At 39.9% G+C, this 25,337-nt stretch overlaps 1 protein-coding gene across 27 annotated transcripts in view; it reads right to left on the reverse strand.

Annotated features, from left to right (window-relative positions):
- Nucleotides 1-25,337, reverse strand: part of FHIP1A (FHF complex subunit HOOK interacting protein 1A) — a 95,860-nt gene that overhangs the window by 58,727 nt on the left and 11,796 nt on the right. For 7 of the 27 annotated variants that reach the window (XM_083836342.1, XM_083836343.1, XM_083836341.1 and 4 more), the window contains one exon: nt 18,843-18,938. The exons of 12 other annotated variants lie outside the window; for them this stretch is intronic. The gene's annotated coding sequence lies outside the window, so the exon portion shown is untranslated. Of the gene's footprint in view, nt 1-9,293; nt 9,398-16,890; nt 16,916-18,478; nt 18,807-18,842; nt 18,939-22,344; nt 23,049-25,337 lie in introns of those variants that run through there. 8 more of the 27 variants (XR_014584455.1, XR_014584456.1, XM_083836357.1 and 5 more) reach the window with 5 other exon arrangements.

The following is a 25,337-nucleotide window of genomic DNA, read 5'->3' on the forward strand; positions in this document are numbered from 1 at the left end:
AGCAGCAGTCAGCTGTAACCACAGCATCTTTGAAAGCAGGACTCCCATTTCATTCCTGAGCACATGTTTCTTGAAACTAAATGACATTTTTTTTCTAGCCTCTCATTTAAGAGAGGAAATAGGTTATAAGAACTAGACAGCATATGTCAATCCATTTTTTGTATTATCAGTTATGAAAAGTACTGTAGTATATGCAAAACTATTATATTTACCAGTTATCCCTCTGCTGAAACTAAACCTATAGTATTTCTACTGTCTCAACACATATTGCCATCTCTGTAATCTGTTTTATGTTTTTCCACTTTTTGCTGTTTTATCTCCAAGCCCATCTCTCCCCACAGACACCATTTTACTTGAACCATAATTCACGCCATGGCCACTCCAGTAATGATGCACTTCAAAACTGTTTCTGAATATGTCTTTCCACTAGTCAGCATTCAGCTATCCCTGCTGCTCTCGGGCATTCTTGCCCTCTGAACAACATTAACCTCCAGTCACTGGATGTCTCAGGAGGCATTTCATTGACTTTGTGAGAATTTGCATACAATCAAGTGTCTGCTCTGAAAAAGTAACAGAAAATAAATGGTGTTATTAGTAAGACAGCACTAAACGAAACATATATGAGTAAGGACAAATTAACAAAGTATGGCAGAAAACTTCTCTTCAGAAGTGCAGGTACCAAAAGCATATCCACCTGCAATAACTCATGCCGTAATAAATACGTTAAGTGGAAAGAACCAGTCCCCAAAGTTGCCAACACTTGAAAATTCAGCTCGACTCAACACGTACAGGTGAGTTTGCCCCAGTGCTTCCACATCCTCTAACTCAGCAGGACTGGGAGCCGAGAGTCACAGTTGTCTCTAACGGGGGAAAAGCTGAGCTTTCCCTGTGACAGTGTACCTACCTACCAACTCGACCATCAGTAAGATTAATGCTAAAAATAAAACACAGCGCTGCGATGTACGACTACTAGCACAATAAACCCACCACCAGAAGCAGTAAATTGACTCCGTGGACCCATGAGGGCTGTAGCTACTGCTGGTGTAGTGCTGTATTTTAACAGTTGTCCCATCTCACATCCCTCAGAGTACTGCAAAGGGTTTTAAGTACCAATTTCACACAGGATGGTAAGAAAAGAGATAAATCTTGTACCGCTAGCAACCATTTAAACAATGGATCCTCTCATGATAGAGCATTCAGCAATATCTGAAGTATTATTTTAATGTTGTTCTGCAAAGAGGTGCAATCATTTAAGAAATCAACCTGAGAAGATTAGTAGAACATTTTCAAAGTAAAGACTACGTGAAAGTAAACGTGAACCAAATCAACTTACAAGTGGAAGTGATCGCGTTTGGTTGTGGCAGACACCAGAACCAAGTGTTCACTCACAACTACCAAATCTTACATTTACTGGGAAACCTTCAAAACTTGAAAGTTTCTAGACAGACTGAACTAATTTCTTTGGACTCGAGCAAGATTTGTATGAGCAGTTGGGTGGGAAAAAGTAAAATTCCCTCGAATCTATTAAATTCCCTCTTAATCGCTCTGAATAGTGTACTGGAGACACAGTCATCCTCACAAGCCACAACAAGGAACTGCCTTCAAGCCAGGAGACTCAAGTTCTCCTCCAATTCTCTTCACTCTCCCGTAAGATGGGAGCAACAGACTTGTGGAGAACTCTGGTTATTTTTAATGCAGCAAGTCACCATCATTCACTTAACAGTCCGGTTGTTTTAGCTGCCCAGAAAGCATGTCCCTACACACCACACACAGACAACGTGCTTAGACCTATGGTCCCATCAGAAACCCCTACCTGGGGAAACGTTTCTAAGCTCAGGGTCTACAAGTCATGAATTCTCATGTTACCTTCATTTCGGCATTGCGCAGAAAAGATAAGTCACAATCAAGGCCTCTCTCAATGAAGAAAAAAATACATTAAGTGTCTCAGGATACCAATTGGAGGATTTCATACATTGTTTGGCTATTATTAGAGTGATATTTTGCTTAGCAGATCAGAGGATATAATCATCAGATGATGCAGCCATGATTTGCAAAGCACTATTAAGGACTAATGAGATAAACAAGTTAAAATTTACATTTTGCTCCACTGATAAGGTTCATTGGCACACTTATCTCCAACACCATGGTTTGAATACTAAACCCACTTAATAATGCCTAGTAAAGCTTATTATAATGCTGGTTATTACAGTTTAACACCGCTCAAGCAGCATATTAGAATCGCATCCCTTAGAATTACTGGAGCTCTGAAGTCAAGTGTTGGGATCTGGAAATAAACACCTGTAGAGCTAACGCTGTGAGAAAGCACTAGCCTTCTGGGCCTTTCTCCTGACCCTTCCAAAAGCCCAAAGCCACAGTCTAAGAACTCAACAGGCAGACAAACATTGCTTGTTGCTGTGATTTCAACAGTGTGTGCCCATTTTACTGCAGTAACAGTAAGGATTAAATAGCAAGTATTTTTGTATCTGCAATGCATTATGTTACACTTGGTTTATACTCTCTAATCCCTAACACCAAAAGCAAAGCACTGAGGTACTGGCAAAATTAACAACAGAAGTTTGGAGACCGTATTTGTCTTTTACTCACCTTTTTCACCATATTCTGTCAAAAGCACACACAGTACTATGAAACAGCCACCACTTACTGAAAAGGACACTGAAAGTATAATTTAGGCCTTACACTATTCTGTATATTTTTATGCCACATCTATCTAACGTGAGCACTTAAATGGGCAACAACACAAGAGCACGAGGGTGATAACATTCCTTCCATTTTAATCTCCACAGCACATCTGCCCTGTGACAGCAATGGAAAGAAGGCAAGACAGGTGATAATTAAGTGCCATCTATCTATGGATCAACAGTAACCAGTGTCAGGACTCGCTTGTGCCAGTTCAAAAGGAGATGTTTAAGAGACACAGTTCCTCTGGGAAGCCACCATCCTAACCCAAGAACGGGACCACGAGGAGAGCCATGGAAGGTAAGGGATGGCACAGCATCCACCATTATCTTTTCAAAGCAAAATGCACAAAAGGAATGACAGCCAAAACAATAAGAACACTACAGATGAAACAACTCCACTTCTTATTTGTAAGGTAATATTCAAAAGCAAATATTCATTATGCTCGTGAAAGGCACTGCAGAGCTATCAGAATGTTTTCTTCTGTGGAGAAAAGTGAAAAGGCATTTAAGAGTGTGACAATAAAAGAAACTAGCTGAGCAAATCATGTGTGAAGCATTAAACGCAACTGCTTTTTGGAACACGCTTTTGTTCCTTTTCAATTTATCACCTGCTTTAAACATTCAGCTTGTAATACAATCCATTCCACTTCCTCCAGCCTGGCTTTAAAATACAGGCATGCCATATTTCAGCAGTACATGCGAAGAAATGCAGCAGAGCTCAGAAACACAAGGTTAGGCACAGGGCTTGACATAAAGCATTCCTCTGCACCTACAGGCATCCCCAGGTAGGCACCGGCGTGTACCCAACTCCTTGCTGCAGCCAGGCACTGAAAGTGAGAAGGGGGCACTTCAGAGCTAGGCTCCTTTCCCCACATGCAGGAACATCTCCTTCCAACAGATGTGAACAGCTCTAGTGCTGCGTAACAGCCAGGCCAGAGGAGCTCCACCACTCTTCCAGCTACTGGCAGCTTAAATTGTGTCAGAAGAACAACCCGTGCACCTCACGTCGCTCTTATGGCACGCACCAGGTCCTGAAGCCGAGCGTTGGTAAAGGCTGGGCACTCAGAGGATCCCTCCCGACAACCTGTCTCGAAAATAAGATACTTGTGACTTCGGAAGTGCAGAGCCTTCAAGCCTCTTTCTCTAAGGGAAAACCCTGCCAGCCTGATCCCACAGGAGTTCCCCTCTCTACACAGTTTTTTCCCATAGGGGAGAAAATGTCTCTGTAGTCTTTTTCCTTCAATACATTACAGAAGACATAGCTTCTCCCAAGCTAGTTTACGCGTATGGATTGTTTACTAAAATAATAATCAGAGAAGCTGCTCCAATTACTCTTTCAGCTATGCTAATACTTGGTAGGTATTCTAAATCTAAATGCTTCAATATCTCCCTGCATCTATAAACAACAAATGTATCTAAAGCATATTGTATTTTTAAAAGGGAGACAGCCAGCAGCAGAGTATTCCCACAGGCAGCCTTGTCAGGAAAAGATATAAGTTGTAAATAATTAATTTTCCTAGGTTAACTTGAATTCCAGACTAACATTTGTGAGTCACAATGCCGTGGAAAGGCAACTACCAATTCTAGTTTGTATTCCTGTCCAGTCAGATTTACCTTATGTACAAGCACTGACAGCAAGAGTTTCACCATCTTGGAGAGGGGAAAAATAAAAAACGTTTATGCAAGTCCAGCAACGACTCTTCTGTGAAATAAAAAGAACTCAGAAGTCTGTGCTCAGCTACTGCTGCAGGTTTGTTTTATTATTACTTCCAATTAGCGGGCCAAACACAGATACGTGCTGAGCACCGATTTCAGATTTCAGCACGCAGAGCCCTCCAGTATCACCTACCCTTTCTTGCAGAGCTACAAATGATTAAAGGTGTAATTCACTGTTTACTGAGCCTTTTCCCCTCTACATTACAGATGTTTGGCATAAAGGTTGGGGACAATTCTAAACAAAGGGGTGTGTGCATTGCAGCCAACTCCTCCTTTCAACACTGGTCATAAGTTTAGCAGTTCAACAAGTAAAGCTGCAAAAACATTACATAAAATACCATGATATTATAGGCTTACATTCAGTATTAGATAACACCTGTGGTTTGAAGTGACTGAAGTTTTAAATGGACAGTCGACTGATGAATCATGATGCCATACCCCACTTAAAAAAAATAAAACAAAAAATACATTCACAGAATGATACAACTCTTTTACTCACTCCTATTTGCTGCCTCAGAAGTGCTGGCAGCTCATTACTCATACAATCAGGAACAAACTGGCCTTCAGGACTAAACTTTATTGAAGGTAGTTGCTTTTCTCTGGAAATGGTCCACAAAATGGACAAGAAAACCATCAACCACATAAGAGATATAAACTTTATTAACATATTGCTTACATCAATTTTCTATCAAAGGAGAGATTTTTTTTTTTTTTTTTTTGAGTAGCTCTCTATCTGTTGGTACCCATAAAAGTGACAGAAGAGCCCTTCACGCTTAGCTGTGCTTTCAAGCCACAGAACCAGATCCAATGCCCCAGGGAAATTCGTCTTCCGGGTCTGATTTTAAGTTCTTGTGCTTCTAGAATTGCCGTGACTCTGTGACCGAGAGCAAAGTTAATGGACCTCAGGATCCTATTTCCATTTATTTCAGTTAGCTGAATTTTTAGAGGATCAGAATACAGTTATATATTTCTTTATCATGGTTGTAATACAGCTTGATTATAAAGAAACAGGAGAAATGTTCTGCTCTGTACTTTACAATCAATAGATTATGTAGCTCAGTCAAAGAGCAGAAGGAATTACGAAAAAAGAAAGTAATCTTTAAACTATTAGTATTTTCAGAACAACTTTTCTTCCAGGTACACAGATTCCCACCTTCCAAATACAGCTAATAATGTCAGAGGCCCTGAGATTCATATGGTCAGAATGAATAATATTTACATTAAGCAAATGTATTGCCATAGTAACATAGACAACATCGAGCTATCTACCTGCCACAGCTCACTAAATTATTTAGCATGCCAATACTACAGTGACACTGTGTAAATGATCACATTCATTAGGAGGGGAGTAGGTGTTGAAAAACTAGATGTTAGACAGCTAGATTTGTGGCCATGAAAACGACAGCATGAGTGCAGAAGACAGAAGCAAAGAAGACGACCGCAGCCTGTAGCAAAACAACGCGCCCCGAAATGTTTCATTTAAGAAGCATGCAAAGCAGGGCAAAACATAGTCCCACTTACGGGACATAATGCTGATCAGACATAATGGCCAGCACAAAATGCAATATTAATTATTTTCTGCATTACATTTTCAGGTTAATCATTGTATTAAATTAAGGTGCATCTTCCATTCCTAAAAGAGCGTTCTGTGCTGTGGAATTATGAGAGCCAGTGCGCATGAAATAGTGCACGTGAAGCAGCAGTAACTACGAGACGCTCTCAGAAATCTGTAGCTCTTCAATAGTCAACACATTTACAGTGAGCAGAGAGGTGCGGTATTCCGGGTGACAGCCTGCCCCTCACTCCCAAGAGGCAGATGATGGCAGGGATGACAGTGCTTTGTGGCTATCCTCAACCCAAGCTAAAGCAGTTTGGAAAACCCCAGCATCTCCTGCACTCTGGGTATTTCCCCTCATCATATGCAAGGACAGAATCAGTGACAGAACAGTAAAAAGAAGGGACAGATCGGGTCAGCTCTTGTGACCAGGTGGATTTCTTCCTGAGCTTTGGCAGCTGTAGCCCTTTCTTTTGTTCGGCACAAATCACATATTCATCTCTCTCTTTGAACTCAAAATAACCTAGAAAAAAAAAAAAAAAACTAAGCCTCATCACACAAAGATCCAGGCACAAACCTAATCCAGCCCAGCTCTAACCAACTCCTTTGCTCCTGATCTTTTTGATTCTTCACAGGCTCCACTTAAAGAATTTTCAATGCAAGAGAAAGCTCTGAATAATTCCTTCTACTATTTTTTCCTTGTTGTTTTATGGAAAATAAATCTGGCATACACCCTTCTCCACCCTCATGCTTGCATTATTACTCACTTGCATGGAAATGCCACCGAGTAAGTCTTACTTAAAGACATTTTTATAGTACTAGCCATAATCATAGCCAACCTAAAGATGATAGATTATTATAACAGAGACTCAGGTAGAATTTGGTCTTGAGAGACCAGCTTTTCAAAATATTGCTGTGTTTGGGCCATGCTACTCCCCAGTGAGACGCCTGCTTAAATAACAAGTGTGCTTTCTTAAGTTATTTTAAATAAGAATTATTCAAGAACTGACTTGAACCTCTGCAGGAGAATTGGAAAAGAGTACGGAAAGCAGCAACACAGTTGGAAAGCAGTTTTAGAAAGTGGCCTTATGGGATCTATTGATAAAATCCCGATTCCCTTCCTCTCCGTACAAAGTATTTCAGAGGCACAGAATATATTCCATACTGCGAAGCAGTGCGACAAATTCTTGTTTCTGATCAAGTCTAACAATGAACTCACTGTCACATGAAAGAAATCCTCCCTAAATGTTCCATCTGCATAGCCTCAATCTTTCCTTCCATTACCAGCTGAATCTCATTTCTGAGATAAAATAGTCAAAGATACTCCCACCAAAGTAATTCTAAGATTTCCTTTCTGCCAAATAGAAGATGAAAATAAATAAGGTTTCCTTCTGCTTGTCAAAGATCCCCTCTCCTGCTGGAATCTGCTATAGGAACATAGGAATGTTTCTAAGCAACTTGAGCATCCAGCTGAAGTGGCTGGGGTAAGTCTTCGACAATGCAAGGTAAGAAACACTCAGCACCTAGGAGAGGTATCCTAACACTAACCTCAAATCCCACTGAGGCTGAATTTTCTCCTGCAACTTCTGTCTTTCAAGTTTACACCTGAAAGCACTAGACAACTAAGTCCTGCTACACAAACCACAATCAATTCTAATCATAAAAAACATCTTTTACTTTCAAGCCAACAGTGAGTAGATAAACCCAAAAAGTAACTGCAGTCCACAGGGATACTGACTTAACTTTATTAGATTTGGCTCAGCACTGCTAATACTGGATCCAAATTGTCTCCTCCAGAAAAAAAAACATTCAAGTAACAGCAACCAAACCCACTTTACTCCAACACAAGGGTTTTACAAATCAGACGTGGTACTGCTCCCAAACGAAGTCCGTGCTTTTCCACAGTGCTGTACTCTGCTCTAACAAGTCTTCCCAGAAACAAACATCAGCAAGCGTGATAGAGCAGCTTTACACAAAGATCAGCTCCGAGCCAGCAGAACAAGGGCTAATAGCGACCGCAGGTGAAGCTGAGCTGTCTTCAGGCAGAACGGCTGCCTCAGTACAGAGCTTCCCGGAGCTTCCTCTTCCAGGAACACGTGTTCACAGTGGCTCCACACAGAGCCAGCAACCCTTTATTAATTTTGGCTCTGTTTCCTGCAAAACTGCTTGTACCATTACCAGGGACAAACTCACGTTGGAAACATTCAAGCCGGATTTTCTGGAGCGCTGAGCCGCACCATGCCAGCTCTAGTGTACCTAAACTATTTTTGGATCTGCAGCATAGACAGCCCCCCATACAGATAATCCAGCCACATATAATTGTGAGTTGACTTTACATGTTTACGTTCAACATGAATTACAAATATTTTGCACAGTACTAATCATGAAATTCTATAACCAAACATAAACCCTACTGCACAATAGGCAACATATCCTTTTGGCTTTCCCAGTGATCAGATACAACAACTAAGTCAGTACAAAGAGTACCAGGTTCAGAAGAACAGCAAAATTTGTATCACTTAGAAGTATCGCTTATCTGTAAAAGACAACCTTGGAACAAAATGCTTTTGTTGTATAATAGATGGCTCAAAATAGATAACTTATTTTTTGGTGACTGTATGTACACAAGAAAATTTGACCCACTACAATGGTTTTTGCATCCAGATTGCAAATAGACCTATCATGCACATCCCCGGGTAAATTAAGTTGGACAGCTAAGAATTCGTAACGGTACCCAATTTTAATTTCTGGATGACCAAACCTGTTCTGTGTCAGCAAGACAAATTTAGGGCTGCAGTGCATTACCAAGTACTCCTCTCCTACAGTTACACATGCATGCGTGTGTGTATATATGCTAAGTGCAACACACCTGAACAGTTCAGAAAGTATCCTGAGAAAAAGAACAAAGGTCAAAACAGATTATTTCCCTGGCTCAGTTAAATTTAAAAGTTGGACTAAAGCACGTATAGGAACTGAATGGCAGCTCTACAGCAGTTTCCCACATTAAGGTTAACAAGCAGCAAGTAGGCTAGCTGACAAGGATATAATTGGCATTAAAGGCAGCAGCAGCACATCTAATTTCCAGTGCTACAGTTATTATCTCAAGGGTGCTTTGTTAACATTGACTGTACAAATAGAATATCTTACATCAGTGTTTTTACTTTCAGCATATTCAAGAATCCTGTGGCGCAATATGTCATTATCTCATACATTATTTTGATATGGGACTTAGTTTCACCCAGTGTGATGCATCCTGTTTACTTCAATGCCAACTTGATTCCCCTTTCTCAAAGTCGAATAGAAAAACTGTAAAAGGTTCATACTTATATTACTGTTGTCCTTCCTTCCTGGGTTCCCCTCCAGACCCAGTTTTTCAAGGCACAAAAAGTAACACATTCAAACATTAACTGCTCCAAAGCCCTTCAACCTGGAAAGTCAAAAAAAACAGAGACCACATGCTTAACATTGTCATCAAACTAATGTGGAGCCTCACTGCTCGCAGAGGTGAAATGTTTAAATGCCATGCTAGACCAAAGCCAACTCAGCGCTTTGCAGGACCGAGCCCCAAAAGAACAAGAAGCTGGGAAGAAAGAATCAAACCCAAGCCTTCTATGCAGTATGAAAGAACATGAACTGACGCAGGGTTAGCCTATATTTGATTGCAGTGTAGTTTGTTTGGTTTTATTCACTCATGTATCGGCAAGCCAAATTGGGCTCAGATAGGTCCTTGGACGTGGGGAGCTGCAGAGACTTTATGCTTAGTGGTTCCAAATCCACAAGGTGAAGTCAGAGCCAACAGGCAGAGCAAACCCCAAAACCAAGTATTTTTCATCCTCTTCTCTGTGTCTGAGTCCTCCAACTGCTTGATTTTAATGAAAGCACCAAAACTGCAGTTATGGAGATCACTTTGCCAAAGAACCATGTCACATCAGGCAAAAGAGGTAAGAGCTGATAGAGAGGGTTGTGTTTGTTTCTGAGGTGTTGTGGTGCCTAACTAAATGCTACTTGCATGAACATCCTAAGCGTTCAGATCAATCATCAAAGTCCACAGGAAACAACCAGTGCAAATATCTCCAGTTATACTGGGGTGTGGGGGCTGTTTTATTTTTAATACCCAAGAAAAACTCCTTCTGCTGTCCTCCTCAGCCAGGATGGGAACAGAACCTTTTGTACGGGAAAACACATTTAGCCAACAGCCTCTCTCACACTGGCAGCTGCTTTTATACGTAGCAGGGAGACTGAAGAGGCAGAGCAAAGCTGAGCAGTATCAGCTCAAGGCCAGGTCTTTAAAAGGAAGCAAGTATCTTCTCACTGTGCGTACCGCCACAACTCCCCAGGGCAATGAACTATGTCCCCTTCCCTCCCATCCTGCCTCCGCAGTGGAAAGGCATCTGTGATATGTTCTCTGACTGCCAGCAGCTTCCAGTCCTGACTCACTGAACAGCACTGCCGCCGACGTACTCTGCACATAACTCAGATCCTCTCTTCTAAGTCAGGATTTCTGCGTATCTGCATGCTCTTTCCACAATTCCCAGAGCAATGATCAGGCCAATTTTCCTGCAATAATTCCTGTATATCTAGAATAATGCTTTCAATTGTTCAATCATTTGGTGTCAGCCCGCTTCCTGCAGACAACCTACCATATCGCTGAAGGTACTATGTGAATTATAAAAGAAAATAGGGAAATAGAGATGGGTAAAATTAAAGAGGTGCATAAAGGACTAGTCCAAGCAGAAATAAGTTCATTTTTTCCACCCAATTCCATTTAACATCATTCCTGCAGAACAGCATTTCATTTATCAGAAAAGCATAAATGGGAAGGAGATGGAAATAGCAGAACTGAATTAAACAAAATGAAGGTGTTGGTGGTTTTTTTTCAGACAAAAAAAGGATGGGAAAAATAAAGAAAAACTACAGGTGGAAAAGAGAAGATAGATTGCTCTCATTTGTATTGACAAACCACTAATCAACCTCTTCTGTACTGTACAGTAGTGCTTAAAAAAACAAACAATCTACTTCCACCACCAACCACACATATACATACCGGTACATGTACAAGCCAATATGTTTTGCTGTTAGGAGTCAAGTTGCTGCACAAATGACTTAATATGGAGGCAGATTTACTGTACAGGTCTTTCTAAATTCATGGTCAAATCCTACCTGCACCATATATAAAGCACGTGAAACTTGCACATAAAAGTGACAGTTTCAGATGTAGGCACCTGCAATAAAAACTGTACAACAACATACATACTAAATAAATCTTATGCCATTTATTTCCTTATTTTTAAAAGTAAAAACATGAAAAAACAGAAGAAAAAAACAGACGTGGGCTTACTTTACTATGCATTATTAAAATGCAAAGCACAGTAGCTTGTTAATTTTTCACTTGAAGTAACTGCATAACTTGTTTGGAAAATTATTCAGCAGAAAATATGTTCTAAAAACTCCACTCATTTCATTTCACCTTTCATCTTCTATCACCTACAAGTCAGGCTTCTATATGCAGTTTAATGAAAAGTAAAGTGCACAAATCCTTGAAGCCCAGATACAGAAGGAATGTGCTGTGAGCATCTGAGGTTCAGAACATCCCTTCTGAATTTGTCTTACTACAACAGATAAATATTTCGCCCCCCCCCCAGTCATCACAGGAAGCTCAGAGAAGAAGCATGCAATCCCTTTCTATACATAATTGAGATATAAAGAAACGTTAGTATAAACATAGTATCTCAGAAGTTACTTTTAATCACACTAGAAACAAAATCCCAGCTTTCTATAAGTCAAGAAACATTTTCAATCTTCTTCACATGTGTCCATGACAAGCATCATGGAGATAGATGGTGATAGATGAATGGCAATAGAATGATGATAGATTAAAAATAATGACAGATTCAGGAGTACGAGATGCTTTGAAGAGTACCTGAAATATAAACATAAGTGTAGGAACAAGAAAATAATTACCCATAAGACAACAGACTTCCCCAGGCACAGATTGATTTTCTGTGGACCCTCCCACTATTGAATGTGCAAGAATCAGGGTTGGGAAAGAATGCCAAGTCAGACTTGAGATAAATCAAAAATTCAACCACAACAGATGTGCATTTACCTAACCATGTTCTCCTGGCTCCCACAAAAGAGGTCTTCCAAAATTTCTTAACATCTAGGTCTGTAGCTGACGCTTGCTTACGGAGTCTAGGAGATGTGAAATGTGCATGCTAACCTCCTGTAAAAAAGGGGTGACTGGAAGATGAGAAATTTGGCTACTCTTTATATAAAATGCTAAACACCCTCCTGGGTAGCAATTTGGAGGGACTGAAGTTACCACCTAGCCACTTGCACAGGTGACTTCTTTTTCTTTGCTGCCTCCACTCAGGCTATGAGCATGTGAGGAGAGGGCAGGCAATGGCAACAGCTTATTCCTGACTTAGGTGAGTGGGAATTCTGCTCATAGGGATCAGCCATTCCAGCTGCTCCCCCACAGATAATTTTAAGACAATTATTCCATATTATGAAACGCACACTGCTTTTGTATGCTACTATAGCATTCTACGAGGTTCAAGAAAGAGGACATACTATAGTTTAAAAAAGAGATAAACAGGAAAAAAAAAATCACAACACAAACACTGTAATTTAATAGGAAGGCTTCTCCATTAGCTGTAACCATGAGCTAAGTAATTAGAAGCAGCCCTGCAGCTGGTTTGACTCCAGCTTAGTAGAAGACCTCCCCTATTCTGGAATGAGTTGTTTGCTATCTGCTTTCCACTGTTCATGAAGCACCCTCGGGGTAAGCTGCACAGCACTCAGCAGCAGTCCCCACACAAGGTCTGATGACATCTCTATATTCTGGCCATTTCCCACACTGAAGTTGGCCTTGCCCAGTTTCATAACCTCTTTAACACAACAGCTACTGGTAAGATGTGGAGGAATCACAAGTGGTGCTAGGAAATTAGCCATTGACAGAACTGAATTTTAATCTAATGAGATAAAACAAGATTCCAGTTAGAGGCCAATACTGTTCAACATCTCGTTAATGAGTGCAGTACCAGAGTGCACTCCCATGCTGGTTTGTGGAAATTACAGAAATGGGAGGAGTAGCTGATAGATTAGATAGCTGTGATACCGTTCACAGATCTCAGCAGGCAGAAGGAATGATCTGAGAGGACACTCACAAAGTTCAATATGCAAAGCCGTGCACCTGGGGAGGAATCGCTCCAGGCACAAGCACGCACTGGGGACTAACCAGCTAGAAAGCAGCCTGGCACAAGACGCAGAGACCTGGCAGACAACAGGCAGACCATAAACCAGCTACGTGTTCTTGCTGCGAGGCTGACACACAGCCATTGCTGCGTCCCTCTTGACCGGCAGCAGGAGGAGTAGGATTGCCAGCAGATCCAGGGCAGCTGGACAGGATGACCTCCAGAGGCGTTTGCCAGCCTCAGCTGTGCTGCTGTTCTGGGAAGAGACAGGAGAAGGAAGAAGAAAGGCCAGCACCATCGAGGCTCAGCTTCAATCCAAAAGCAAGAGACTCTCCTCATACCAGACATTTTGCTCATCTCTGACTACACCAGTTGCAAACGCAAACTGCTGTTGCTCTTATTAAAAGCTAATAAGACTACTAGCTACAAAAAATTATCTAATAGTGCTTGCACAGCAGTTTGGCTTATTTTATTTAGAACAGCAGAGCACTGCTCCACACACCACACCTCCAGTGCTCTAAGGCAGTACAACTGTGACTACCCTCTCAGCAGTCAGAAAAGCAGCAGAATGATACCAAACACCTTGAGACCAGGCCCCTTCGCTTCTCATCTGCAACCAGTCTGAAGAGGGCGTATTACACTGGAGAGAAAGAAAAAGGGAAACTGCTTCTAAAACTCTTGACCCTGGACTGCACCTCTAGAGAGGTGTCACATGAAGACATGCCTTGGCCAGACACAAAGCTCACATTGTTTCAGAACACTGAGGAACTTATTAGGGAAGCTAGTGGTAATATGGTAAATTAAACATGCTACGAGGGAACATACAAACTCAGTTCTCTTATTAGTAATATGCTAATCTATATATTCTAAAACAACGCTTGAAAATATAGAACATGCATTTACATGACTTGCTCAGTTCGTATTTCAGAAGACAGAAATAGATAAATTTCTATGCATCACTTCAGGAGATTTTCCAGAATACTTGCTTGTAAGATAGTCGTGCAAACAATCCAAACATTTCCATTATAAAAGAAAAACAAAACATTCATAAAAGAGCATCAATAACTGCTCAGGGCTTGCTGTTGGTTTTTGTTTGCCTTTTTTTTTTTTTCCTCCCCAGTTTCAGGAAAAGTCAGAAATTCTGAACAAGGTCATTCATGATACTGCTTCAGCTGCTGCCTTGCCTTTCAAAAGCACCAGACCAGTTTTTCTTGTTTCTTTTCCAAACGCAGTGGGACAATAGCTTCATCTCCCCGATTAACTACTGTGGGGCACTCAGCTCTAGGCAATTGGCTTACCCCGCACAAGCACTTATTACTACCCTCCTACTTGTTTATATTTCTCAAGACACAGCATATTAGATCTTCAACTGTAGTTGCTTTCTACATGTTCATTCCGCTGGGTTTGTCTCACTGGATTTCTTCAACTGTGTCTCATTAAAGTCTGATTATTTTTCCCCTCTGTATGCCATGTTGACTTGCAGCGACATTAACCAATGAAAGTAGAATCCAGCCCCACAGCCTTAAGATGTAAGAGACACCACAGCTTTCTAGGCTATGAATTTTAATGTTCAAATATTAACAGTTTGTCTTAATCTCAGTTCTACCCTTCTAGGACAAAACAGTTTAGAGAGAGTTTCTGGTGGAATTTTTACTAAAATGTATCTCCAAAGGATGAGATGAGCCAGTAAAACAACTCATGGTTCCCAAGAGAGCGAGGTCCTTCCCCTTGTGCCACATCCGTAGCACATTTGTTTTGTGCATGGAAGTGCACTTGGTCAATCCTGAGCTGATTCAGTTTACCAAACTATCAGAAGCAAACCCTGGAGAAAATAAAAATGGACAGTTTCCTGATCAGTGGGGCTGTGAAGCTCCCACCTCTGACAGAGGCTAGAGCACCTCTGCTGCTCCTGGGACTATTCCCTAATTTTTTATTACCTTAGTTGTATATTTAGAGCCCTTCCAGAGTGGAATGCTGAGGATTTACACTTCCACACCCTTCCGTTTCTCACTGAGCCAGTCATTAAACACAGGTTAATTCTTCTGAAATAACATTACAAAAATTCAAATTTCTCAGCAGTAAACATTTCAACATGTTCAAAATGCCAGGAGACACTAGATCCCTGTTCACACTTCATTCAGAACTGACCAAATGCAAAAGAAATATTCCCTGGCCTGATACCCACTGTGTCCCTGGTAAGGGACACAAACTGATACAGGATATGTATGGAAATATAACATAAAATGCTAGCAGAATTAGACACACAAAAAAAAAGAACTTACTGGCCAAGAGATACATTCCTAGGAATGTTCAGAGAAGCAAACATGTTCAGTATATCTAATAAAATAGTAAGAATTCCTTATTTTATTAAAATAAACTTTTCACATCCTTGACTCTTCTGGCACTGATAGAAGTCTCTTTCTTCAAATACCTCTTTCATGTTTTATTTCCCCGAGATTACTCCCCCGTAACCTTCAGCTCTGCTCTTGGACAATTCCAAGCTAGTAACACCCTTTGAGGCCAGCAGATTCTTCTGCAGACCCTCTAACACGCCCCAGGAAATTAACACCCAGAAATTAACGGTAGGTCTGTATATCTCCCCACACAGTCACAAAGAAGTCTAAGAGAGGATATAGAAACTTCCTCATCTATTCTATTCCATCTTCAAAGATCCTTGGTATGGAGGGAACTGATTCCAAAAGCACCTACCGTGACTCCAGTAGAAAGACTCCAGTACCCACCTTAAAATGCTATTTTCTGTTCAGCTGACACACCCTTGAAAGGGAGAACAGACTGATAAGGTTACAGCCTTCCCACAAGGGGAGAAGCAGAAAAGTAAGTTGCTCCTTTCAGGCAAATGCGTTTTTGAATTGCTTCTGTGATGACAGCTATCAGTGCCACCTACCTACCACATCAAAATAAAGTTTCAATCTTGCCATTCACAAATAGCAGAAAGTTATGCTGAAGTTTCTAAGCCATTTCCAGAACAGGAGTAGATATTTCAATTATTTTGGCTTTTGAAAGTTTTTTTCCATATCGTGACCTTCATAACGCTTAGAACTGAAAGATCGCCTTGGCCATCAAGTCCATTCAATTTATAATTTATAATCCCCTTGATAAATTAATCAAGCTCTAGATTTTTAATATTCTCTTACCTTCACTGAAGATACTATGGCATCTTCAAAGCAGTGAAATATTAGTCCGCACAGATTTTCTAGTATCATACCGTTGCCTACTTACTAGTATCACCCATAGAATCAGGGAACTGTCAGAGAGTTTTATGAGTTTTGCTTAAATGAGGAGACAAGTAATTGTAATCTTTAAAAATCGTACAGTAAGACAAATTTTCAAGTTACTGAATTCACAAGGAAAAGCTACATTACCACAGCCTCTTCAAAAGATTAATTTTCTTAGTTGCAGCTGGTTGCTCAAGGGTACACCTGAACAATTGGTTCATGAGGCTAAAATGAATGCTTCTCTCCAGCACATCCTACAACAACAGTACTCTGCTGCTAGACTGCTTCTGTACAAAAAGTTTATCTTGCATAGGCCACTTGAGAATTTACAACATTTACAACATTTTACCGATTAGGAATCTAATTTCAACACACGAGGGGAACAAACTCAACTCAAACAAAGGTTACAAGGACTTGAAAACAACCAGCAAAACTAGGAGTTACTAAATATCAACGTTTTGAGATTGAAAATTATTTTTAATTGTTACCTGTCTTCTCAGCGTAACTGGGTAGCCAGTAGGTGTGAAGAACAGCTATGAAGTGAAAGAAACACTACTGAAGAAAATCAATATTAACTGGTGATTACCAAGTTATTTTCCAGTATCCCTTTTTATATCTGGAGGATCAAAGAACTTCAGAAAGCAATCAAATTCTAATTATACAGTGATTAAACCTGACAAACATCAACTGTCTTGCACTGAAACAAAACATTTATACATTCCTTGGAATGTAAATTCAAATGTCAGAAAAGTAAATCCCAGAGCAGTACCACTCGAGTCAATGAGTTACACTAATTTTACCTGTGAGAATACAGATTTGGGTCAAAATTACAAAATCATTTTGAGTTAGCCTCATTCAGCAGTATGGTATTCATCAACTATTCCCCCATTAGCAAAAAGATTTCCTGCCTCTTCAATATAACATTCCTGTTCAAAGGGAGGCAAAAACCCCATATGTTTCACAAAAAAAACATCCATGCAAGCCAGTTTAAAGGTTTCAGAACCTGAGGCTGAAGCAGTCAGCTGCACACCTTCATAATATATGGAAATGGCCTACAACAAAGCAGCCTCTGTGTCAGACACACTGCTGCACTTCACTGGTAATGAAGACCAAGCTTTCAGATTGAATGGACATAAAAAGGATATTACAAGAAATCATTTTGCAAACTGCATGCTGCTTCTAGCAACTGGCGCCCCACAGGAATATATCATGTTTATCTAATCACTTCCATCTTCTCTTGGTTAAGATAAGCCACAGTTCATTTTAGTTAATAGAGCCACAGAAGTAGGATGAAACAAGTATTCTGCTTAGCCTGCATTTTGTAAACTTGCGCACGCATGTGCCAATGAAATCAAATTAATTTGATATTTTTTCGGCTTTGAACCTCATGCACTGCCAGCAAACCATGCTAATCTAATCTGGGTGGTAGAAAAAAAAGTCTTTCTCCAAAATTCCCTCTCAGTAATGTTATACTTACAATGTCCAAATCTTTGTTCTAAGGGGCTTACAATAAAAACAATACTTGATGTAAATTTTACATTTCAACTTAATATGAAATTAAGACACCAAATACTGCTTTCAAAAGCCCAACAGTATGTTTTAAGCAGGTGACATTAAATTTTCATTTAGACAATTCTATTTCTAGCAAAGCAGAGTTTAAAAACTTATTCCAGAATCCAGTGCCATAAATGACAATGTATACCCACAGCCCTGAAGCATACACTAAAGCAGAGGTGAAAAGTCCTTAAAAAAAAATAAACAGAACATATTAAACGTGATTCAAATGTCTACAGCTTTGATCCTGCATTCTCCCCTCTCTGGATATCTCCATTTGCTGCCTCTGTTCCAGCACCAGTGTTAATTTGTGACTCAAACAATAGAACTCATTGTTACAGGCCACAGAAGGTACCAAAAGCATACATGATTTCTAAAAGTAATTAGTCAAATTCATTAAAAAAAAAAAAGAGAGAGAAGAAGAGAACTTAAAGAACAGAAGAACTATTGCTTTTGATTAAATAAGCACATGGCTAGAGATACTTCTACATGCTTGCACTATTCACTATTGCCCCCACGCACCTGTGACCCGAAAATACCACTGTGCTGAACTGATCTGTGACCCCCGCCAGTACAGATGCTGCTGAGCTCTCTGCTCAGTTGCAGGTATGAGTACACGCAGGTGGAACCCAAACCTGATCAACAGGAAAATGTGCTGAATTGCACGAACGCTATGCCCTCTCTGGTTTCACCTCAGAACACCACTCCTGAGACACTGCCCTGGGAGACCCAGCTCTGTGCTTGTGCAGCAAACCTTCCACCAGACCTCTGCCCCTTCTTTCCAGTGCCATAAACCCGTCACCTCCTGCTTAAGGACAGTTCAACCTAAAAAGCCACCCTGGTCCTGCACTGGTGTGTACAGAACGAATGCATTGAACAGCATTACCTCCACTGCTTGCCTGATAAACAAGAAGTTTGTCTGACAACAGCTCCAGAAAGGCTTCTCTGGTGTTTTTCTGTTCAGCCTGTTCAGATTCTCAGACTGCAGAAAGAAAATCAAAATCAAATCCACGTTTGGAAAAATGAAGTCAGCTCTACCTGAAAATTCTCTTTATTTAAAAAAATATGGATAAGCAAGAACAATGATGAATGGGAAAACATCATGTTAACTGAGCATCTGATCTTTAAAGATTTTTTTCATTTTTGTTATAGCATGACTTCTCCACGTAGTTTTCCAAAGCTGTCATCGCAATGGTTGTTCTTCTTCCAAAATAAACATAAAATTACTAAATCACTATGTTTACAATTCTCACTTGCATTATGAAAATCAGACACACACTTTTTTTTTTTTGGAATATCATTAAAAGCTCTTCATTTCTAGGTCTGAACTTCGCAGATCTCAACTGCTCAAAATGACCACAAATTCCCTTAGTGCTGCTTCGAACTTACAAAAACTCCTTAATTCAAAGTGGTCACCAATTTCCTTTGGTTTAGTACCAAGCACAATTTCCACTAAGTTAGTACCAAAATAAAGCCAATCCTGGAAAGATAACTACTTATTACTTCTATTTCAATATGACCGAAGTTGAGAAAAATAGCTGTTGCTACTACCAGAAACCTAGTCTTACTTTTCCATTTCATCTTGCCAGTGTCCTGTCCCGCCTATCATTACACACCGCTACCTTCACTGTACTGTGCATAAACTCTTCAGGACAAAATAATGGACTTACCTAATTAGACTTGAGAGACGAGTAATGTCAAATAAGTCAAGATGGTTGGACAAAACATTCTTTTTGACACACCCTGAAACTCCGGAATGAATAGCCCTGATTACGTGATACACACACAAGTTTTTTTTCCTTGTTTGTCTTGAACTGAGAAAGAGTGTGTGCCTTACACATTACTAAAGTAATGCGCACGCCTTTATGCTTCTCCCAGCTTCCAGATAAACGCATCCTTCATGGACCTATCCCTCAGCACCACAGTAAGAGCAAATTCATACACTGGGTTATAGTGATGGAAGATAAAAAATAAGAACTATTTAAATCATTTATAGCACATCGTTGGCTCCTAAAAAAGGCCATACCAAGTAGCCTGCAAATAGGAATCCTATGAAAGTGTAAAATCTAAGTTATGTATTAGCTCTTTTCTATTAACATTTTGTGAAGCTCAAGGCAGTTTAAAAATTACCTACATCAGTAAAACAGAATCTTCACCTGTAACACTCATTTCACATAACTGTTAAAAAACAAATTTTTCACTGGATTGCTCCAATGATCCAATTCACTGCTGGAAGAAAATACTCCCTCCCCACAAGGCTAAATCTTCATAAATTTTCTACCTTTTTTTTTTTTTTTTTTAAATCAGAACTCAAAGCCTTACAAATCTTTCACCAGGAAAAAAAGGAAAAAACAAACTGGAAGAATTTAGCTGAAAGGAAGCTTTATCCTAATATCCTGCATACAAACTAAGTAACTTTAAAGGTGTTTTAAGTGTTTTGTGTCTTTTCCATTCTGAAATTCCAACCTGGACTTAGGAAAGATTTCCTTAAAGAAGTTTACTTGAAAACAAAAATACATGGAAACACTCATTTCAAATGCATTAATATTTTCTGATTATCAACTGGTACTGAAACCTTTATCATGGATACACTTAAACTAGACACTCAAGCTCTTAAGTTAATGAAAAAAAGATTCCAATTTCTTGCTATCGTTAGCTAAACCAGGAAGAACTCAAACATATTAGTATAACTGATGACTTGAGCCAACACAGTAGGAACTACAGCAAGTTCATATTAGTTCTAGTCACTCTCTACCATCAGTGACTGTGTTGCCTGCTCATAAACCTAACTAGATTTTAAGTCAGGTAAGGAAGAAACAAGTCACTGAAAGCTCTATGCCTGCTATAAATGAATTTACAGAATGAGACTGGAATACACTCTAAACAGGTTTTGGTCCTTTGTTTTCTATCAGGAAAACCGACTGGCCTCAATTCTAACAATGACAGCCCACTCGGAGAACAACTCTTACCTACAGCAACTGATTGAGAAACAGTCACTTCGGAAATCAAGAGCTTCCATACAGCCACAAAGACATAGATTAGCTGCAGCTCAGTCCATGTAAAAGTTGACACTCCTTCCATTTTGGAGGTAGTGCCATCTGTGCTGGGAACACGTAGTTCTTCTAGACAAACACCCTGCTGTGGCTGAGCCTCTGGAAAAGGCTTGACATTCAGATACATTTTTATAATTTGCATTTAATAAAAACAGGTTTACAGCCCTGTCAGAACTGCCAATTAATTCCTTCAGACAATGAAAACCAGAACAGATTAAATGCTTAACTTGTCAAGCATCATTGTTTCTACAACCCCCAGTTTCATAAAGATACTTTCATATGATACTTTGGGAACTCATACAATATATTGCACAGAAACAAGCTGTTTCCCTAGCTGTTGCAGAGCAGCAGAGCTTAGTATAAGAAGAATCTTTCCTTTCCAGTCTGACAAAGCAGAAACCTCCCATTCACAGGTGCGCACAAACTACATCAAGCACGAGGTGCAAGAATGACTGACTATGCTGTATTACAGGGAAGAACAAGACCAAACACATGCTACATCAAAAAGTGATGAAAGATGATGTTCATTTTCATAAAGCAAGTGTTAGGAGTTTTACGAAGAACAAACAGGACACGAGAGTTTACATTATCTACCAGCTGTTCCTATCCTTCCATATCCGAGTATATAAAAAGCAGGAACTAGTGATCATTTTAAAATATCACTTCACATTAGTTCTCCTTTATGACATTATCTGAATGGCATGAATGGACTACCTAGCATGACTAACACAGATCTGGAAACCAAACATACTGACGAATGTCAAGCTTGTCTGTACTAATCCCAATCTCATTTACCTCCCACACATTGGGCTCGCTCCCGCCATCTAACTTCGCTTCTCTTATCCACACAAGTTTCTTATTCCAATCTTGCAATTAACATCCACATCTCCTCCCCAAATGGTGCCAACTTTTCTATGAAACGTTCAAGCTACACAGACCACACCCCCGTCTATGCTCTTTGATCAGCTCTTTTTGCAGACTGAGAAGTTCCACTTGGGGAGGCAACTCACATATCCAGCCCTTTCCACCTCGTAAAGCAGCTTATCTCATAAAAAAGGCACATGCACAATGTTGCAGCAAGAACCGAATGACACTCCTACTTGTAGATCAGGTCGGGGAGACATTTATCTGAATTTTCATCTGTCTGTTGACTAGTTTCACTGCACAGAAAGGTGAAGTAAGACAGCACAATGATGAACTGAAGTCTAGTAGTCTCTGCCCCTTAATCTGTTTTCATAGTAAGAGGATGTCTAAAGTTTGTGTGCTCATTTTTTAAGTAGAGATGGAGATGACAAGTCTTTCCTCCTTCAACTCTTTGGGTATCTTACAGTATACCTGTTAGAGACGAAAAAACTGCACACATTCTTCTCATGAGGAGCTTTTCAACTATTTTATATCCCATGGCCCAAATGACAAGGAGCTACTCTGAAAAGAAAAAAAGAGGAATCATTCCAACTCAAGAAAATCCTGGTATATAGTCTTGTGTTCTCATCCGTGTGCCACTGGTAATCTATGACCTACATAAACACTATATAGGTCACAAAGTATTGCTCTCCAGAAGTCTGCAGGGCACTGAGAAACAGCTGAAGTGCATTTGATAATTGCCATATATTGATTTCACATGTTAGCAATTACTGTGGTTGCCATAGGAATATTATGCAACCGTCACCCTGTGGAGGATACTGTATAGGTGTGAACAAGAAGAGAAATGATTCAGTGCACACAGACAGGATGTTCCAGAACTCACATTACCTAAATGCAGCTCAGTGCTACTGGAACCTTCACCTGGCATTGTAAATAAAATTGAAGTCTCAAGCCCACTTTTCAGAGGAGTTGTGTCCACAGAGCAAAAATCTATCATGACAGCCAGTATTCCAAACTGAGACCTCATACTTCAGCAGACTTCTATTACACATAACTTATTAAACACATACACTTCACCTGAAATTAATGTGTCTACAGCAAAGAACATCTTGTTTTGGTAGCTGTTCTGCTTGGCAGACAAGCTGGATTTAAAGTTCCTCCAGCTGCATTCTGCTTTCCACTACAGACAATGAAAGGGGAAGAAATTAGTGAAGTGAAAGTTATCCTTCTCTATTAATACAAAATAACTGCCCAACAATTGAATGAAATCTGGCAGCGTAACAACTGAGAGGGCCAACAAAAATCATTATGAGAACAAGCCTTCTGATAATATACCCTCAGGTCAGATAGAAGAGAAGCAGTAGCGATGAACTGTATTCTGCAGCATGAGACAGTCCACACAGACAAGTCCAGTGGTTTCAGGCTTTTCCACCATCACCTTGGTGAGAAACCCCTGAAAGCACTGGAACCATCATCAGTTATGTGCTCGCTGCACTGTGGAAGCAATCCATATTTCCCTTGCTTGCTGCCACCCACCCATCCCCACTGCTCTTCGAAAACACTTGCGTGCCACACACTGAGCCTGTCCGGGGCAATTAAGAAACCATTCTGGCTAAAAACTAACCATGGAGAAAGAGATAAATAAATACATAACTGCAGTAGACCAATCAAGGTCATTTCACAGCTACAAGCTGCACCAACGAAATGCAAAATCAGAAAGGAGTGAGTGGTGTGACACTGAATGCTAAAGCTGGCCACGCTGCCAAAAAGCTGATCACAAAACTCAATTATTCAGACAGGAAATGCATCATAACAACATCTTGTTAAACAAGCTAGGTGCACGCAAAGGAGAAGGAGAAATCCACACATTTCTGTTAACACTAGAGTCATTTATATTAAATTCATATTTGACATCTAACAAGGCCGCACACATACAAGAAAATGCAAGTATGAAAAGGGTGTCTATTCATTTATACAGTGCTTAGCATTCAGAATGGATTTTACAGACATCCTGCTAACCTGTCTGGCAGAAAATCCTCCAGACAACACAAATTAATTCCAAACAGGGAGGCTGTCAGTTTTTCCCTCTTATAAGCAAGGAGCTAGAATTGTGAAATAGCTTTCAGCATGCTGTTTTAAGGAAACATGCAGAAGTTAAAAAGGTATACATCATGGGAGGAAAAAAAATTATTTTGCGTTAAGTACAATTTTTGGACAAGAACTCATAGTTCAAACTGGCTGCAATGGAAGTAGACCCACAGTTTCTAAGAACATTCTGAAACAGCTCTCTCATCAGAGTATCGTGAACAAAACCACTCCAATATAAAGAGCTAATGAGAAGACACTATCAGTTTATATAGCAGAAATAAAACATGATTTCAGTACAGACTAGACTAGAAAACCCAACAGATCCCTTACTGTTTTATGCTCCAGAATTTTAGTGCAGATCATACCAGGTTTATGCAGAGGCAACTAGAAATCTAGTAACAATATTTTAGCATCTTTTTCCCCTTTATTAAAACAAAGGGGTCATCTTCAAAACCAGCCCATTTTCTCTAGCAAGATGATATTACGGCAAATCTGTCTACCCTCCAGATCATCTCCAAAACCTTTCCTGCCGGCACCCTTAATGCAATTCCTAATCTGGCCTGTGCCTCCAAAATAAAAGAAAGGAAAATATATACCTCATACCAACATGGAACCACTTTACTCTGGAAACTATTACGATCTAATGTTGTTGGTTGTGAAAGTTTTTTTGGCAGTTCTTTGTTGTTGTTAGTTTGGTTTGGGGAGCTTTGCTTTCAAAGACATTCCTCATCCAGAATCACAAGCTTGAAATTGCAAATGGGTACAGGGGACTGTAAACATAGTCAATGAAGAACATGGTCATACGAGGAATAATCACATTTCTGAGCTGGCTAGTGCATGTTTTCAACTTTATGCTTAATACAGTATTAGGCATATTTAAGAGTGGTGCCATATTATCCTAACATATTCAATGTTTCAGCTTCAAAGTACTGCAGGACTGACTCAATAAATCTTTGTTTTCTCTACTGAGGCAGTAAAGCAAGATGCAAAGGTCTGTTCTTTTGTAGTCTACAAAAGCTTGATTTCTCTGTGATATACAGTCACAGTGTGCAGGCATTAAAGAGAAGGCATTAAGAACACAGAAAAATTCTCTGAACACAAATATGTAAAAAAATCTACATCTGAATCCTTAACATTGAGCTACAGTAACTTTCCACAACCTAAGTGCCTCTAGTTTTCCAATTAATTTAAAACCAACCAAACAAAACACACAAATACACACCTTAGACGTAGAGGGCACCAGGAGACTCAGTGTAGCATATGAAATCGGAAGAATCTGTATTACTTCAAGAAATTCTAATTCCCAATCAGCTTCTTTTTTTCTTGCCATAAAAAAGCCGTAATTAAATTTTAAAAGCACAGTTACAATTAAACAG

The sequence above is a fragment of the Anser anser genome (assembly GCF_964211835.1).
Source record: "Anser anser genome assembly, chromosome: 4".
In the NCBI taxonomy this organism is placed as follows: Eukaryota; Metazoa; Chordata; class Aves; order Anseriformes; family Anatidae; genus Anser; species Anser anser.